The sequence below is a fragment of the Choloepus didactylus genome, chromosome 16, assembly GCF_015220235.1.
Source record: "Choloepus didactylus isolate mChoDid1 chromosome 16, mChoDid1.pri, whole genome shotgun sequence".
Lineage (NCBI taxonomy): Eukaryota > Metazoa > Chordata > Mammalia > Pilosa > Megalonychidae > Choloepus > Choloepus didactylus.
Window position 1 is genome coordinate 20,293,248 of NC_051322.1, and position 20,582 is coordinate 20,313,829.

Consider the following 20,582-nt stretch of genomic DNA (forward strand, 5'->3'; position numbering starts at 1 on the left):
TTGTAGTGTCATGGAATCATAGCTTGTTGCAACTGGAGGCAAACTAGGAGATTAGCCCAACCCTCTCATCTATTACATTTATACACTCATTTAACATTACTGAAAATAATACTTTAAGCCTAGAGTGGATTTAAAAGGTAGACATTGATGTTTTTAAATGATTTCTACCAATTTCCTTTTACACAAGTCAAAATTGTTCTCTAACTTGGAAGTAAATTTTAAAATCAACAAAGTATCAGTATTGTGAGCAATATAGATAAACACAGAGAGAGATATAGAGACAGAGACAGAGACAGAGATAGAGATAGAGATAGAGATATATAGATAACTCTGGGTAAAAAAAAAAAAAAAAAAAAAATTAGCAGGATTCAATGCCCAAACTACTAAGAAGTTTTCTTCACTTCTTCATTTCCCCCTGTGCTAACCCCTCAAGACCATCAGAGTGGAGGGTCCCTGACGTCAAAATGCTTTGAGACTAACCCACAGGACACATACTGCAGTTACATGATAGTTTAAGACTATTTCCTCTGAAAGCTAACTTTTATTGGAAGAAATATAATAGCTCGTGCCTGAGGATTTTCCATTCTGGGGAAAAAAATGACTATTCTTAGTCTCAGAGCTGTTTCTTGTTTTTGTTTTTGTTTTTATGAAAAAAGGACTAGCAATATTAATTTTAAATACTGGTAAATTAATAGATTTCTTGAGTCCATTAACTAACAACTAATACAAAGTAAGAACAGATATTTTATATCAGATATTTATATCAGATAGTTTATATCAGAGAGTTTATAAAACAGATATTTATAAAGTTATTATAGCCTGAAATATTTGTGTGTACTTTTAAATTGATTAATTAATACTTCGTCTCATGTACAAAGATATGTTAAGAAAACCTATTTGTGCCTATTTACTATCTACCTATGCAAATATGTATATGTGCTACAGGAGTATTATTTTTGAAACATATCAGTGTGATTCCTTTCCCCCTATTCAACTAGGGTCACGCAGAGTCTTGGGGAGAATCAGGCTCTTTTAAGCAAGAATATACATAAAATTTGTCAGTGTCCAGCTTTTAGCATAGTATCCTGAGGCATAACATGATGCTACAGTCTTGAAAAACAGACTTTATTGAAAGTGAAAAAACCTTCCCTTTATAAATCAAGAGTCAAGATTAATAAGTGACAAGATTGCATGAAGATGGCAGAGTAGGAAGTTCCAGAAATAAGTCCCTCCACCAGACCAACTATTAAACAGGCAGGAACTGTGTGAACCAACTGTTTTTGAAAGTCCAAAGCCCAGTAGAACACTGTACGGCATCCAGGGAAGAAGGGGAAGAAGAGGCTGGTAAATTAGGGTAAATACCAGTAAATTGTGCTGAGTGGCAGTTACCATGACCCATCCCCACTCTCACAGAAGGCAGCAGAGGGATGCAGCCCCCGGTGCAGCCTGCTGGAACTAGAGAGGGATATAGAAATCTACTTCCCCAAGATCCAGGGGGCATGGAACAATCGCTGATCGCTATCTTGATTAGCTACCAGCTCTGAAGGTGGCCACTGTTCCAACCCTCCCTGGTCAAAGGCAGTGGAGGACACTTAGAACAGCACACTTCCTCAGAGCTGCAGAAGACAGCTGAAAGGTTGCATCAGTTGGGCAGAGCCCAGCCAATAAAGCCCGGCATGGGAGCTGTGGAAGAAGCTTCCTGGTCCTACACTCTTTTCCTCCACAGGGCTAGTTGGGAGCTGGGTCTACACTCACTTTGTGGGTCCCTGGCCTTGTTCCAGCTGTGAAAGACTGACTTGGGAAATTCGTTCCCTGTACCCGCTTCCTGCCATCATCCACCACCCCCCACACCCTCAGAAGTTACCCTCCAGACAAAAGCAGCTTGAGACAATGAAAGCTACATAAGAAACAATTGAGCTGTATAGCCTGGGGCAAAGACCTACCTGGGAAAGGGAAAAGTTCTGCTTCCTGGGAAGTGGAGGCTACACTAAAACTCCTATAAACAGGGGAATTCCTAAGGCCATATATTAGGGATCTCTAGGGAAACAAAACCAACAGGAGACATCTGTAAATACGAGATTTTATAAAAGTGTCTCATGCAACTGTGGAGATGCACAAGTTCAAATTCTGAGTCCAGATTCTGTAGGGCAGGCCATGAGCTGGCAACTTCGATGAACTCCCTGGGAAAGGCTGGCTGACTGAAGGAAAAATGAAAGTTCTCTCCCTTAAAAGTCTTCAACTGATTGGATAAATCCAACTGATTGGATTCTCTCATTATGGAAGACATTCCCTTAGTTGATCATAGATGAAATTAGCCACAGATGCAATCAATTGACTGATGATTTAATAAACCAGCCTTCTGGTTTATTAACCAGCCACAAAATGTCCTTGCAGTAATGATTAGGTCCATGCTTGCTTGACCAGACAACTGGGCACTATCACCTGGCCAACTTGACACATGAACCTAACCATCACAGGCCACTAGCAAGCACAAACCCAGGACAAGACATAAACCCAGAAAACAAAGGGAGGATCTGCACTTTGCATTCACCCTGGGCTGACCTTCCCAAAGGAGAGCTATACTCTGACAGAGAGCACCAGCCAAGGCAAAACCAATTTTCAAAGACAGTGAAAGGTGATTTTTGTTTAGAGCTGCTTGGTTTTGTTAGCTCCTAAAACTCAAGAAAACCTCTGTCATATCACCTGCTAGTTATAAACTCAAGAAGAAACAGACCTCTCAGAGAATAAATACCAGAGTTAACATTTGCAAACATTAAAATATATAGTGTACGACAAAAGATTATAAAGCAAAGAAACAGGAAATGATGGTCCATGCAAAGGAAGAGGATAAAAATCCAGAAAACATCAATGAACAAGACCAGACATTAGATATACTGGACTAAGACTTTAAGAAAACATGATCTTCAATATGTGCAAGGATATGAAAGAAAATACAGAGAAAGAACAGAAGGATACCAGGAAAACAATGAATGAACAATATAAGAATTTCAATAAAGAGCTAGAAACTTTTAAAAGGAACTAAACAGAACTACTGGAGTTGAAGACTACAATAATGGAAACAAAAAATTCCCAGGAGAGTTTCAAAAGTAGATTGGAGCTGACAGAAGAATCAGTGAACTCAAAGACAACACAACTGAAATGAATCAGGCTGATGAACAGAAAGAAAAAAAGAATTATAAAAAGCAAAAATAGCCCAAGAGACCTCTGAGATACTATCACATGTACAAATATATACATTATAGGAGTCCCAGAAGGAGAAGAAAATGAGAAACGGGCAGAAAGTAAATCCAAAGAAATACTGATGGAAAATTTCCCAAACTTAGCAAAAAACCATGAATATGCAATACCAACGAGGCCAGAGAACATCAAACAAGATAAATATGAAGGAAAACACACCCCATTATGTACCAATCAAACTGTCAAATGCAAAGGACAAGGAGAGAGTTCTGAAATCTGCAAGAGAAAAGCAATGTGTTACGTACAAGAGAGCCCCAATAAGATTAAATGCCAATTTCTCATCAGAAACCATGGAGGCAAGAAGGCAATGGGTTGAAATACTTAAAGTGCTAAAAGAAAACAACTACCAAGCAAGAATTTTATATTCAGCAAGACTTTCTTTCAAAAAATGATGGAGAGATTAAGACATTTCCAGATAAACAAAAGCTGAGAGAGTTCAGCACCACTAGACCTGCCCTACAAGCAATGCTAAAGAGAGTTCTTCAGATTGAAAGGAAAGGATACTATACATGGGTTCAAAGTAGCATGAAGAAATTAAAGACCTCCAGTAAAGGTAACCATTTGAATCATTATAAATGCCAGTACCACTGCATTGTAATTTTTTTTTTTTTTTTTTTTTTTGGAATGTCACTCCACTTCTTACTCCCTACAGGTGCTAAAATGCATATGCATAAAAATTAATGATAAATCTATGGTTTTGGACATACAATATACAAAGATATAATTTATAACAACTACAAAGAAAGGTGGGGGGTGGGCAGAGGGGTATAGGAACAGTGTATGTGTATGCTATTGAAGTCAAGTTGGTATCAAACCAAATATGATTGTTATATATTCAAGACGTTAAATTTAACCCATGGTAACCATAAGAAAAATATATGAAAATTATATCCAGATAGACATGAGAAGGTACTCAATATGATACAATACCAAAAATCAAATAAAAGTGCAAGTAGGCATCAACAAAAGACTGAGGGGCAAAAAAGTTATAAGACTTACAAAGACTGAATAGCAAAATGGCAGAAGAAAGTCCTGTATTATCAGTAGTGATTTAAGGGTAAATGAAATGAACTCTCCAGGCAAATGGCAGGTACTGGCAGAACGGATAAAAAGGCATGATCCAGTGTGCTAGTTTATTTATACTATGTCCCCCAGAAAAAGCCATATTCTTTAATGCAATCTTGTGGGGGCAGACATACTAGTGTTGATTAGGTTGGAACCTTCTGATTGAGTGTTTCCTTGGGGATATGACCCACCCAACTGTGAGTGACACCTTTGATTAGGTTTCACTTTGACCTCTGATTGAATGTTTCCACAGAAGTGTGGACCCGCCCATTCAATGTAGACCTTGATTAATTCCCTGGAGTCTTATAAAGGGGCTCACAAACAGAAGGACTTCAGAGCAACTGAGAATGACCTCTTAGCTGCATCTAAGAGAGGACAAAACGCCCCAAGAGCAACATTTTGGAGAATGCCATTTTGAAACGCAACCTGAAAGCAAGCAGACACCAGCCATGTGCCTTTTGAGCTAACAGAGGTTTTCCAGATGCCATTGGCCATCCTTTGGTGGAGTTACTCTATTGTTGATGCTGTAGCTTGGACACTTTTATGGCCATAAGACTGTAACTCTGTAACCAAATAAATCCCCTTTATAAAAGCCAATCCAGATGGTGGGGACCGTGCTCTGGGCGCACGAGGCAGGAACTGCTCAGTGGGCCTCGGCCTCTCAAACCTGAGACGGCCTCCCCTCCACAGCCCAACCAGCCCAGATTTCCTGGGGTGCTCAAGGAGCAGGAAGGGGAAGGTCCAGTCCTTGTCCTTTCGGGACCCCGGGCCAGCCCACACCTGGCATGCTTGCACAGCAACCTCTGTGTGCCAAGCTCTGAGGCAGATAACGAGGTTGGGGCCTGTCTTAGGTTGTAGTTGAGTCACACAAACAACGACTCAGCACTCCGGGTGGTGAGCACGCTAATGGAGACAAGGGTGGCGGCATGCTGATCCCTGAGCAAGGACCGACTCCAGGGCCAACTCCAGGTATGCAAGATGGCAGAATTTTCATAGTGTATCTAGTATGAGTCCCACATCTTGGCTTCTTAACCAACTTCAGCAGTCTCCTCTCCACTGGCTGGAGAATAAACATGATTTGCATGAATTCCAAACTCCCTGAAATGAAACATAGACTGCAGTGTTAATATCCTTTTCTTCTGGTCATCAATAACAGCTCCTCAGAAAATTTAATGTCAGTAGAAGACTGAGAAGCTCAGGAGGATGACCTGCTGGCCTTGGAGAGTATTTATGATGGGGAAGAATTTAGAAAAGCAGAGTCTGTCCAAGGTGCAGAAACCAGGATCTATCTGGATTTGCCACAAAATTTCAAGATATTTGTGAGAGCTATCTGCTCTTTGCAAACACTTAGACAATCTGTGAGAAGAACACCGTAGCAGCATGGTCCTGTTTGCCTGGATGCAGTTTCTTAAGGAAGAGACCCTAGCATACCTGAATATTGTCTCTACTTTTGAGCTCAAGATGGGCTCTCAGGGAAAAGTGCAGAGAAGGACAGTCAAGCCTCTCTCAACACAGAGCTAGATTTTGGTGGTGCTGCTGGATCAGATGTAGACCAAGGGGAAGAGGTGGACTAAAGAGCTGTGCAGGATGTGGAATCATTGTCGAGTCCGAGCCAGGAAATCTTGGACTTTGATCAAGCTCAGCAGAAAAAGTGCTTTAACAGTAAATTGTTCCTGTGCAATATCTGTTTTTATGAGAAGCTAGGTAGTGAATGCATATACTTCTTGGAGTGTAGGCATGTGTACTGCAAAGCCTGTCTGAAGGACTACTTTGAAATCCAGATCAGCAACGGCCAAGTTCAATGCCTCAACTGCCCAGAACCAAAGTGCCCTTCAGTGGCCACCCCTGGTCAGGTCAAAGAGCTAGTGGAAGCAAAGTTATTTGCTCATTATGACCGCCTTCTCCTCCAATCCACCTTGGACCTGGTGGCAGATGTGGTGTACTGCCCCTGCCCATGCTGCCAGCTGCCTGTCATGCAGGAGCCTGGCTGCACCACGGGCATCTGCTCCAGCTGCAATTTTGCCTTCTGTACCTTGTGCAGATTGACTTACCACAGTATCTCTCCATGTAAGGTTATGGCAGAGAAGTTAATGGACTTACGAAATGAGTACTTGCAAGCAGATGAAGCCAATAAATGATTTTTGGAACAGAGATAAGGTAAGAGGGTGATTCAGAAGGCACTGGAAGAGACAGAAAGTAAGGAGTGGCTAGAAAAGAATTCAAAGAGCTCCCCGTGTTGTGGGACTCCCATAGAGAAATTAGATGGATGTAATAGGATGACATGTACTGGCTGTATGCAGTATTTCTGCTGGATTTGCATGGGTTCTCTCTCTAGAGCAAACCCTTATAAACATTTCACTGATCCTGCTTCTCCCTGTTTCAACCAGTTGTTCCATGCTGTGGATGTTAATGGAGACATTTGGGAAGATGAGATAGAAGATTACTTAACTCCTACTCTTCAAGATTAAGGAAATGGAGTGGTTTGCCCTTATCTTTTGTCGAGTACACAAAGTAACCTTGCAAGATATATAGGGAATCATTCAATCACTCATTCTATGTAACAGATATGGAAGAACAGGTTTATAGTTTCATTTGGTACTATTGATTAAGGCACATTCACACATTTTTCAGTGTAACATAAACTGAGAAAATTAAAACCAAAGGTTTAGAAAATAGAAACTAAAGAATATTAAATATTATAATGGCCTCCCAACTCTGAATAGTTAAAAATTATATATTTATTTTCTTTAGGTAAAGAGAAGGTCAAGTTTTAAGTTTACAGACCCTTTTGTCCTGAGAATCATCCCTTCTAAGACGTTTCCATTGGAACCCCCTCGTACTACTCCTTACAGTGGGGGTTGGTAGGAGCCTTATTAAAGTTGAACTGAGAATCACTGCATCCTCTTACAAGCTTGATCTCATTTCCTCCATGTTACTCACATTTCTTCCAACCTAAATTTCTGTTGAGTTAGTTTTCCTTGGAGGGAGCATTTTACCCGATAACAAATTGGATGGCCCAGAGTCACTTTGAACTGCTTTTAAGAATAGAAATTAATAGATAATTTTAAAATATTTTTATTTTTGACCTTGGGTGACACTGTGAGTCACCTGATATTTATTACTGATATATGGTCCTCTGGTTTTGAGCCACATCTCTGGCTCAGAAGAATTTTCAGCCCTTTTCAATTTTCTTGGGCAATGGAGTCTAGATTCAAGGGTCTAGATTCAAAAGGTTTTTGCTACCCTTTGTTCTACATTCTCTCCCTTCACCTTTGCCCTACCTTCAGTTGGTAAGGACAATTTTAATATTAACTTTAACAGCAGTTCATGTTTTATTTCCTCTGCAGGAATAGGAGAAAGCCCAATATATTCCCAAACTGAACAAGCTGAACTTTCCTGTCCACACCATTGCAGTTTCAGCCCTAACTTTCTGGATCCTTTTTATTTTTATTTATTTTTCCTGTAAGATATTCTGAATGTGGCTTCCTGTCCTTTGTGCAACAACAGTGTAATGGGGAATAATTTTGGTTTGATACCTAGATCCTTGTTTCTGGGTTTTTGTTGGCTTTTTGAAAATTGTCTCTCCTTATGGTCTGTGAGTGGCTTGGGAGCAAAATTTTTTGGAAAAAAGGACAGAGGAATTCAGCTGCAGCTTGTGAACGTGTTCACTTTTCCTACCTTGTCATTGAAAATTGGGGAATTGCTTTTACCATGTGGGGAGTGTGCTTTGGTCCATAGAGTCAGCAGAGGTTGTGTTTCTGGATTGTCAATGAGGATGCTTAGTCTTAAAAATAAAAATAATAAAAGAAGCTGTCTTATAATTAATAAAAAAAAAAGCCAGTCCATTTCTGGTGTTTTGCCCAATGGTAGCATTAGCAAACTGGGACACCCAGCTACAGGCTGTTTACAAGAGACTCACCTTAAATAAAAAAGACATGAGTAGGTTTAAGAAGTTAAAAGATGGAAAAAATATACCATGCAAACAGTAATCAAAAGAAGCCAGGGTAGCTATATTAATATCAGATAAAATAGGCTTTAAGTAAAATACTATACAAGAGACAAAAATGGTCATTGCATCCTGATAAAGGGGTAAATTCAAGAAGAAGATGTAACAATTATAAATATAAATGCACCTAACAGCAGAGCCCCAAATTATATAAAGCATGTACTGACAGATTTAAAGGGAGAACTTGATGGTTCTACATTAATAGTAGGAGATTTTAATACATCACATACAATAATGGATAGAAATCTAGTCAGAAGATCAATTAGGAAATGATATCAACAAGGAAGGATACTCTAAACAAGTAGACCTAACAGACATGCATGGAACACTCCCCCAACAAAAAGAAAATACACATTCTTCTCAAGTGCACATACATCATTCTCCAGGATAGACCATTTGTTGGGTCAAAAGAAGTCTCAATAAATTCAAAAATATTAAAATCATACAATGTATCTTCACCAACCACAATGGAATGAAGCTAAAAATCAATAACAGAGGGAGAAATAGAAAATTCACAAATATGTGTAAATACATACCTTACTCTTAATCAACCAACAGGTTAAAGAGGGAATCACAAGGAAAATAAAAACACAACATATCAAAACTTATGGGATATAGCAAAGGCAGTGTTAATAGGGAAATGTATAGCTCTAAATATTTACATTAAAAAAGAAGAAAGATTTAAAACCAGAGAGCTAACCTCAAAACCAGAAGAACTAGAAAAAAGAAGAGCAAGGACCCAAAGCAAGCAGAAAAAATGAAGTAACAAAGATTAGAAATAAGATAAAGGAAATAGAGAATAAAAAACAATAGAATCAACAAAAACAAAAGTTGGCTCTTTGAAAAGATCAATAAAATTGGCAAACCTTTAGCTAGACTGATGAAAATAAACAGAGGACACAAATAACTAAAATCAGAAATGAAAAGGGGAACACTACTACCATTCCCACTGAAATAGAAAGGACTATAAGAAAATACTATGAACAACTGTATGCCAACAAATTAGATAACTTAGATGAAATGAAAAAATTCCTAGAAACACACAAACTACCTACACTAACTCAAGAAGAAACAGATCTCAACAATCCAATAACTAGTAAAGAGGTTGAATCAGTAATCAAAAACATCTCAATAAACAAAAGCCCAGGACCCGATGGCTTCACATGGAAATTTTACAAAACACTGCAGGAAGAATTGACATGAATCCTGCTCAAACTCTTCCAAGAGGAGGGAACACTTCCTAATTCATTTTATGAGATTATCACCTTCATACCAAAGCCAGATAAAGATACCACAAGAAAATAAAATTACAGTCCAATAGCTCTTATGAATATAGATGCAAAAATACTCAGCAAAATGCTAGAAACCAAATACAACAGCACATTAAATGAATCACACATGATGATCAAATTGGGTTTATCCCAGGTATGCAAGTGTGGTTCAACATAAGAAAATCAATTAATGTAATACACTACATTAAACACAATGAAGAGGAAAAAAACATATGATCATCTCAATTGACTCCGAAAAGACATTTGACAAAGTTCAGCACCCCTTCTGGATAGAAACACTTAGAAAATTAGAACAGATGGAAACCTTCTCAACATGGTAAAGAGCATATATGAAAAACCCACAACTGATACCACACTTAATGGTGAAATATTGAGAGTTTTCCCTCTTAGATCAGGAACAAGGCAAGGATACCTACTGTCACTACTATTATTCAACAGTGTATTGGATGTCCTAGCCAGAGCATTTAGGCAAGAAAAAGAAATAAAAGTCGTTCATACTGGAAATGAATAAGTAAAACTTTCCCTATTTGCCAATGACATTATCCTATATACAGAAAATCCTGAAAAAAATCCACAACAGAACTATAAGAGCTAACAAATGAATTCAGCCAAGTGGCAGGGTACATGATCAACACCCCCAAATCAGTAGTGTTTCTATGTACTAGAAATGAACAGTTGGAAGAAGTTAAGAAAAAACTTCAACTAAAAGAATCAAATATCTAGGAATAAATTTAACCAAGAGTATAAAGTACTTTAAAACTACAACACATTGCTAAAAGAAAACAAAGAAGACCTAAATAAATAGAAGGACATTCTGTATTCACAGATTGGAAGACTAAATATTGTTATGATATCAACACTACCCAAAGTGATTTACATATTCAACACAATCCCAATCAAAATTCTAACAAACTTCTTTGCAGAAATGGAAAAGCCAATCATCAAATTTATTCAGAAGGGCAAGGGGCCCTGAATAGCCAAAGCCATCTTGAAAAAGATGTATGAAGTTGGGGGACTCACACTTCCTGATCTAAAAACTTATTGCAAAGTCCCTGTAATCAAAATAGTATGGTACTGGCACAAGAACAGACATATAGACCAATCAAATTAAATTGAGAGCTTAGAAATCAACCCTCGCATTGTGGCCAAGTGGTTTTTAGCAAGAGGGCAAAGACCACATGATTGGCAAAGAACACGCTCTTCAACGAACAGTGCTGGGAAAACTGGATCTCCATTTGCAAAAAGGTGAAAGTGGACCCCTACCTCACACCATATACAAAAATGAACTCAAAGTGGATCAGAGACCTAAATATAAGAGCCAGAACTATCAAACCCCTAAAAGAAAACATAGGGAGGCATCTTCAGGACCTTGTGTTATACAATGCTTTCTTAGACTTTACACCCAAAGCACAAGCAACAAAAGAAAAAAATAGATAAATGGGACCTTGTCAAAATCAAAAACTTTTCTGCATCAAAGGAATAATGCTTTTTACTTCATCATCATGGGAGTAAAAAGACAACCTACTCAATGGGTGAAAATATTTGGAAACCATATATCCAATAAGGGTTTAATATCCAGAATATATATTGTTCATTTATAGTAGAAATGCTGTGGAAAGACCATGAATTTCTTAAATGTCCCTCCCCATTATAAAACTCAGAAGAAACCTGAAGTTCTCAGGTGTGTGCTTGTCAAGGGGACTCTTACATGAGAGGCATATAAAGAACTAAAAATGGCCTAAAAAACTTACTTACAATCTAGTAAGTTAGAGTGCCAGTTGCATGGATACTGGTAGAAGGCACAAGACTCCTGGAAGAGAAGAGAAGGACCATTGGTGAATCACAGCATTAGCAGTAGCCAGTGCATCAGAGGTTTCTGTGCTGCTTCTACAAACCCCAGTTCCCAAAGGGAAACACAAAGAAGATGGAATGACAATTCACACAGCTTAAGGAAGCTGAATGTCTAATAATGGATGGCAAATATACCTGCTCCACAGAGGAACAGTATCTCTACCTTCCAAGGCCCTTCAGTATACAAAGATCCTTAAATGATTGTCCAGAACAGAAGGCAATCAGTGCCTCACTTGCAAGACGAGCAGAAATGCAAGAGACCCATGGAGTTATTATCTCCCAACAGAGTGAAGAGACCCACTAGCCAGAAGATGAAGGGAAAGTCTACCAAACCAGGGATCAACTTGTGGAGCTGCCGAGCTGCTGAGAGCCCAGGTGGGGACCTGGTTACATCCCTAGAGCAATCACCACATCCACACACATATCCTGAAAAGAGAGCTTGAGACACAGCAACTTCGATGGTGAGGTCAGGGACCTCTGTAGAGAGACAGAGTGAGATGGTCCCACTGGAGTGTGGCACTCCTACCCACTAATGCCATGAGGATACACGTGATCTCCCCTGCACCTCAATACCTTCTTGAGAAGGATGAGGGTGCAAGAGAGGTACCTCAAGAGAAGCAAGAAACTCACCTAGCAGAAAATCAGTTAAATGCTGCATTGCCTATTTACTCAAATAATACTGAATTAATCTGAAAGAGATGATCTTAAATAGAAGAGAAACTAATTCACCATTAATTAGCATGCTTAGTTCCATATCCCCACTCCAGCCTCAATATAGATTGAGAGTCCTGAGCAAGATGAAATCAGTTATAGGTAGTTTGCCTGAAACTATAATGTGTAAATTTTGACCCAACATTTATGTTTTAAAGTAAGTTTGTACTTCATAATCTAATATGCCACAATGACAGAATATTTTTATCTCATCATTAAAAATTTTAGGAGATATTTAAAAATATTACTTTATAGGGTATACTTATGAAATACATATCTTCTAAACATATTGCAGACCAAATAAGAGAAAGTGGGGAGAGGGGACAAAATAAATAATCCTTTGAAGAGATTAATTGAATTCATGGATGATTCCACAAATCAAATAAGGGAAGCTAGAAATGTTTTCCACTATAACCTCTTTCTACTATAACCATAACCTCTTGAAGTTAATATCACAGAACACAAATATGTCCTTTCAGAAAACATGCCTTGGAGCCACTGTCAGAGGCATAATCATTGCACAGCAGACCACCGATGTGAGCACGTCTTCTATTCTTCTCCACGAATACCAATATCCAATCGTTACATAGTTGCATGACTCTTCTCTGATCTTTCTGGAAAATTTCCCATTTCCTTAGTTTAAACCAGGACCTCAGACTCTATAATTGTAATGAGTGGACAATTTCCAAGTACTACCTTGGGGTTACCACACACAGCCTTCATATTAACCTGTCAATGACATATGGTGTAATGTCAAGAATCCTGCCATAGAAATCCAAAGACCTGGGACCAAATTCTGGTTTTTCTATTTGCTAGCTTTGGAATATTAGACAAATGACTTCTATGTCCCTCAAATTCCTATCTCTATAATATGGAAAATCTATTTCTCATTAAAACTGATCTCATGTGGCTCAGACTTATTGAAAGTCAGAGTGATTCATGAAAAATTTGTCATTTTGTAGGAATATAAATCTCTACCTTAAATTCTCTGTTGGAGAGAACTGAACTGTTACTCAGAGTCACAACTGACTAGAGGGTTTCCAATACCTTAGTAAGTGGCATTATGTGTCTCTACGATAAATGGCTCTTTATTTAAGAAAATATTATGAATGGTTGTTTAGAGTTTGAAGCCAAAACATGAAAATAATCCATTTGGAAAGCAAAGAAATAAAATGAAGAGAGGGAAAAGTGTGAAACATACTCTGATAAGGAAAATTTGGAGCTTCCCACAACAGCCTGAGAGAGAAAGACAGGAGGGGATGAAGAGGCAGAGGGAGAAGGAAAAAAGGAGCAGCAAGACGGCCAGAGACTGGGATGGCAGATGGTGAGGGGAAAATGGCTAAGTGACTTTACTGGTATCTATTACCCAATTTTAACATAGTTGTTGCATGGTGTTCTCTGTAATGGTCACCCTACTTGAGCCTTCAATTTTAGTAAACATCACAACACGGTCTAGCATGTGCAATCTTTGAAATGACAGAAGAACCTGCTGGTGGTGAGCGCAGGATGGTGTTGGGGAGGAAAAACCTGCACCAGGCAAGTCCTCAGGAAAGGGAACACAGGGCCAGAGGCCTTGGAGAAAAAGTAACACTTCCAAAAATCTCCAAATCTTTTGGAAGTGAACCCTGGAGTTTCTGCTTTTTGTAGAATAAGAGTTCAGTAATTTCATTTAAATCAAAAAGACAAAATGACTTGGATATCCTGCCAGCTAATACCTGGTTTTCCTCATATTATCACAAAGCAACATGGAAATCTCTAAGGAAAATAGGGGAAAAGTAGTATTACCAACAGCCATATATTTTACCAGTATTTCTAATCTATAACCCTCCATTCATATTTATAGAAATTGACTTTTTTATCGATGCCAAAGTTTACATAATTATTGTTTATAAATGAGTCCAAAAGAATGACTCATTTCATCAAAATTTGGAAGTTGTTGCCTTCTAAGTCATTGAAACACCATCACAATTTTTTTTTCCATGGAAAATGCTGAAGCCTAGAAAAATAATGCATATTAATTCATTCTCATTCTTTGTCCATTTTTCATTTTATTTTGCAGAGTAATCAATTGCTGGGTGACACTGACGAAGCCATGCTGCTGGGACAGAGGATTCATTCAATGTCTTTTGGAGGATGGGCAGCTGAGGCAGCGGTTTGATAAGAATTTGACTTATTTTTTCCCTAACTGTTGCTATGGTAACTAAGGGAGATGAAGTGAGTTATAAAACCTCCAATGCTTCTTTGTGAAGCATCTCCTAAACTATCTATTTGAAATAATTTGTACCCAAGCTTTCCTTAAGAAATCTTTTCATATGCACCTTATTTTAGGATTGAGATTGTACGGTTCATGCTTCTTCATGTTTGCATAAATGTATCATCCATAAGAGGGGAAATTACTTATATGATTCCAAGAACTTAGTGTACTCAAAAGTTCCAAAGATAGAAGAAGGAAGGAAAGAAGGGAAAAGTGGTATATTCTACAATGTGCGGGTCCATTTACAGCCCAATGTAGGGCAAACTCTTTGTGTTTTATATAATCAAAGCTTTACTACTCTTTACCTTTCTGTACCAAAAGCAAGATTAGATAAACTATAAACAGTAAAGTTGCATAATTTCCCCACAAATTTAAGTGATTTTTTTTAGAATTTTGACACTGCTCCACTCACTGGCATCCCTATGCTGTTTCATTGGCCTCCAAAACTTCTGTCTTAATTTTTTCCTTCAAATTCCTAAATGATAACAGTAGTTATCTCTGTAATAGGATTTAACATGTCAGTAGTCATTCTCAGTGTTCTATATATATATTAATTCATTTAATCTTTGCACCAACCAAAAAGGTCATGGAATACTCTCATTATCAGGCTGGAAATCAGATCTTTAAGTTGAAGATAAATTTGAGGTAAGCAAGACCAACCTCACAAATAATATTATAATACACATTTTATATATAAGGAAACTAAGGCATGAAGAGGTTATGTGATTTTTCAAAATGTTACAATCAAGGTGACAATAGTCTCTACAAAAAACTAATTCCAAAAGCCATAAACACTAAGGCACAATAGAAGCTTATTTCTTATTCATGCACAGCAGGTGTTTTGATTGGTTGGCAATTCTCTTCCAAGAGGTAATTTAGGGACCCAGACTCCTTCCCTCTAGTGGTTTTGACAACTTCAACACAGGGCTTTCAAGGTTGCAGTATATATCACTTTTCTGTTGCTGCTGTGACAAATTATCACGTACTTAGTGGCTTAAAACAACACATACTTATCTTACAGATCTGTAGGTCAGAAGTCAGACATGGATCTCACCGGGCCAAGACCAGGGTGTGGCAGGGTGGCATTCCTTCTGGAGGCTCTGAGGGATTATCCATTCCCTTGCCTTTTCCAATTTCTAGAGACCACCTGCTTTCCTTGCCTCATAGCCACCTTCTATCTTCAAAGCCAGCATTGTTCAGCCAAGTCCTTCTCCCACTGCCATCTCTCTTGTTCTCTCTCTTCTGCCTTCTATCTTTAAGGACTCTTGTGATTCCATTGGGCTCACTCAGATAATCCAGGGTAATCTCCCTACTTTACGGTCAGCTGATTAGCAACCTTAATTCCATCAGCAACCTAAACTCCCTTGGACCGTGTAACCTAAAATAGTCACAGGTTCTGGGATGAAGATATGGACATTTCTGGGGGGCCATTATTCTGCTTAACACACAGTGCTTCTTGTCATGAACTGGAACATGTAGAAAGAGCATGGAGAGTTAGACATGGTAGGTTTTTATGAGCAAGGCCTGGAAATATACATGCATATCACTCCTGTTCATATTCTTCTAGAACTCTCAGTTATGGGACCACATTGAACTACCAGAGAACCTTCACATAGTCTCCCTATGTGAAGAAGAAACAGGTTTGGTGAACAGTCAGGCAGTCTGGGAAGTGGCAGAGCCAGGATTTGGACTCTGGCAGCCTGGCACTGGAGTTCCAACTCTGGATCCCAGTGCTTATAGACTTCCACCTGGACTCTCTTTGTTCCTCTTCCTCTTCCAAATCCAGAATAGCCTCCTTAAATACAAATAATTTCCATCTAGTAATTACTCCATTCCCAGATGTTTCCCAAGCCAGAAAAACATGAATGATTGTACATGCTTATCTTCCAACTCATGCACTCTACTTTGGTTTGCTCTTACTAGAAGGATCTTTTCCCAAATCCTGCGAGTTCCTTTAACGCTGACCACATCATCTCTTTTTCACCTCCAAGAAAGTTACTCACATCTTCTCTCCCATGAATTATGTCTTCCTCGTTGCTTCTTTCATAGTACCTGCTTTGATGGCTATTGATTTGTCATTTTCTACAAGTTTACTAAAAATATAAATATATACAGTCAATTAAAACAAAGTAAATATATATGCATATAAAAATCAGAGAATATTTACAAGGTAGCTCATAGAGTTCAAGGTTCCATGGATGGTGTTCCAGTTTGCTAATGCTGCCAGAATACAAAACACAAGAAATGGATTGGCTTTTATAAAGGGGATTTATTTGGTTACACAGTTATAGTCTTAAGACCATAAAATGTCCAAGGTAACACATCAACAATAGGGTACCTTCACTAGAGGATGGCCAAAGGCATCCAGAAAACCTCTGTTAGCTGGGAATGCACGTGGCTGGCGTCTGCTCCAAGTTCTGGTTTCAAAATGGCTTTCTCCTAGGACTTTTCTCTCTAGGCCACAGCTCCTCTTCAAAATGTCACTCTCAGTTACTCTTGGGGCATTTGTCCTCTCTTAGCTTCTCTGGAGCAAGAGTCTGCTTTCAACAGCCGTCTTCAAACTGTCCCTCATCTGCAGCTCCTCTCTCAGCTCCTGGGCATTCTTCAAAATGTCCTTCTTGGCTGTAATAAGCTCGCTCCTTCTGTCTGAGCTTATATAGTGCTCCAGCAAAGTAATCAAGGCCCATGCTGAATGGGCGGGGCCACACCTCCAAGGAAATTATCCAATGAAAGATCTCACCCTCAGTTGAGTGATCACATCTCCACAGACACATCAAATCAAAAATCTCCAACCCAATCAATACCAATATGTCTCCTGCCCACACAAGACTGCATCAAAGATAATGGTGTTTTGGAGGACATAATACATCCAAACCAGCACGGGTGGGTGGGTTGGAATGATACAGAGAACATTAGCGTGGCCCCTGTGCAAGGATGACATGCAAATTCATGAAGCATTCCATATTTTTAATAAGTAAGGGGTGACAAGAGCTACGAGATGTTTTGGGTCATGAGAATTGTTTAAAATGGAGAATGACGAGGAGTGTACAACTAAGTGATAATGTGAGATTTGGATGGATTATAGTTGATATAATATCTGCTCTGTGAACTTAGGAACTGCCTACTTTATAAGTCAAGCCCTCAATCTTGAGGCTTGCTCAGGTGAAACTTATGGCTGTAAAGAGGAAGCTAAGCCCCCCTATAATTATGCCTAGGAGTCAACTACAGAGAACCTCCTTTGTTGCCCAAATGTGGACTTTCTCTCTCTAAGCCTAACTCTGCAAATAAATTCATCACCCCCCCCCCCCGACATGGGACAGGACCCCCAAGATGCATGAGCCTTTCTGGCGACATGGGACATGGATTCCGGAAATGAGCCTGACTCTGGCATCGAGGAATTGAGAATGCCTTTTTAACCAAATGGGGGGAAAGAAAGGCAACAAAATAAGGTTTTAATGGCTAAGATAATTCAAATAGAGTCAAGAGGTTGTCCTGGAGGTTACTCCTATGCAAGCTTAACCTACATATGCCAAATGACCACAATATGATAAGCCCAAGTCAACAGTAGTCCCAAAAACCTTAAAGAATACCCGGATCCCTATCTGAGACTATAAAAGTTTCACTCACTAAGCTTATTCATCAGAAACTTAAATCCTTCAGAGTGCTCCTATGCCAGCTAAGTCCCAAAACCCAGAAGCAATAGCCTCTTCAAGAACATCATGTAGATGTGTCCCTTTTGTTCATAAAGTTGACACCCCTTTTCAACATGAACAGGTTAGTGTGGTTACAGCATAGACATCCGTGAAGATTGGGAAAGTGATTAAACTAGAGGAAAGGATAGCAACAGACAAGATGGAATTTAATAAAGGATTATGAATTCTGAATCTTTATATAAGTTTCTTTTTCTTACTTTCTAGGGTATTATAATAGTTAGAAGGAAAGAACAGAAATGGTGGAACTATAACCCATACCATCCTTTGAAATCTGTTCTATAGCTACTGGTTAAATTGTAATTTGAAAGCTATACCTTTTTGTGTATATGTTATATTTCACAATAAGGAAATAACTGAAACTATGGTATAGTAACTCATAATATATTTGGAAATATCTTATATATCTACTTGTTAAATCATACTTTGAAAGATATTACCTTTTTGTATATATGTTATAGTTCATAATAAGGAAATAACTGAAACTGTGGAATTGTAACCTATAATATTCCTTGAAATTTGCTAACTACTTGTTAAATTGTACTTGGAAAGTTATCACTTTTATGTATATGTGTTATATTCTACAATAAAAAATATGATTAAAAAAAGGTCCATAGGTGATAAACTTTCCTATAATTACATATTCAGATTCATTTGCATGAATTAATTTATAGCTGTGGAGAAGCCTAATGAGAAACTCTGGGATTTTGCTTACCACTGGTAGTACTGATGGGTGAAGGTTATAAGCAGGGAAAAGAAGGGCCCAAATGATAATTCAAAGTAGAAGAAGAAGGATCTGGCTCAGTGAGGTAGATATTAACCAGGCTTTAGAACCTCAGAAAAAGAGGCATAACTCATAGAGGTTTCAGCCCTGGAGGTTAATAATTCAAGACTCCTACTGTACCTAAAAGATGAACTACAGAGTAAAGAACAATACTATTAGTCAATGTGTTTTTATATCTGTTTATAATATGTTTTTCTTAGAAAAAAATAGAGTTAAGAACTCTTTAAAACATTATAAAATCTGAGAAAACTACTAAAGGGCTGTTCACGTAATTTTGTGATAACTTCAGCTTGTTGAAGTGTCCTGATTCTAGAGCAAAAACAAAGGGGGATTTCTTTCATGTATCTAAGTTTCTTGTTAAGTCCTTAAAATTAGATGTGATACATAAATAAATAGGTAGATGCCAAGACTAAAAATCAATTAAGGTAAATGTATTAATACAAACAGTGGCCTTTTGGGGGCTCCTAAGCAGAAGAGGTATACTGGCAGAAAATCAAATAGGAGCTGGCTGACTCCCAAACAGCCTCGCCCACCTACAATCCTCAGAGGTGTCCCATCTAGTAATCCTAGCAAATTGACGCACCTGTGAAAACTATCTTGCGTGGTTAGCAATTATTTTTGAAGCAGCTTGGATCAAAATGTGTGTAAATCCTATCAGAATTTTGTATGTTAATTTAGTAATCATATGTAATGTAGTCTTTGCTCTATACTCAGAAAACATTGCTAAATATAGGTAAGGGTAATACAAATTTTATTCTCTATCATCCTGAAAGATGCTAATTTTTCCTAACAGATTTTAGCTCAGTTTTTTAGAAAAGATTTTAAATAACTGAATAGATATCTAATGAAGGAAATACAAAGAAAAAGACAAAAGAATAATACCATGCATGAGTTAATAAAGGAATGTGGGAAAACTAGTGGTTCCCAAATCTGTGATTTGGGGCTGGCTATGAATATTAAAAAAAAAATCACAAAATAAAACAAATATACTTATAGTTTATAAAAATTGGCAAGAATAGAATGTTATTAGGTGCCTATTTTATTCCTGACACTGTCCATTTCATATTTTTATTATGTTCTTGCTAATTCTTAAATTCTGGGTAACGTTACATTGGCCAGATGGCCTCAAAAAGGAAAAGAGCTGTTAGGTGCACAAGTAAAAATTAATAGTTACTCAAATCTTTTTTTTCTGAGTATAGATTGATTTTGGAATAGCCAGAAACCAGTCACCATCAAGTCTAAGTAATAAAGCAGGTGATCAAGCTGGTAAAGCACTTCTTTTGTCAAAAACAAGTTGTAAGTATATACTAATGAGACTGAATTTTTCAAATACAGTATACTTCATAAACTGTTTCTAAAAGCAATTTCTCAATAGGCATTGCTCAAATATTTTGAAAAGTAACTGCTTTGTTGGTAAAAGCATAACACTCAGATGAAAGAGAAGATGTTCAATTTGATGCCTGCAGTCCGATATGTAGATTATGTGAATATATTTTTAAATATACATTCCAGTCATATTTAAGGTAGTGATAATTATTTATAACTTGCCTCAATTGTGTCTTCGCAGCTTTTGCATTTGCTTCTCTCTCTCTCCTCCCTTCCTTTTTTCTTTATTTTTATTTTCCTTCTTTCTTCCTACATATTTCCCATG

At 38.0% G+C, this 20,582-nt stretch overlaps 2 pseudogenes; both read left to right on the forward strand.

Moving 5' to 3' along the window:
• The first annotated feature begins 5,495 nt into the window (after positions 1-5,495).
• On the forward strand, positions 5,496-6,791 carry LOC119511241 (annotated as a pseudogene).
• A 10,519-nt stretch (positions 6,792-17,310) lies between these two features.
• Positions 17,311-17,406, forward strand: LOC119511932 (annotated as a pseudogene).
• The last annotated feature ends 3,176 nt before the right edge of the window (positions 17,407-20,582 follow it).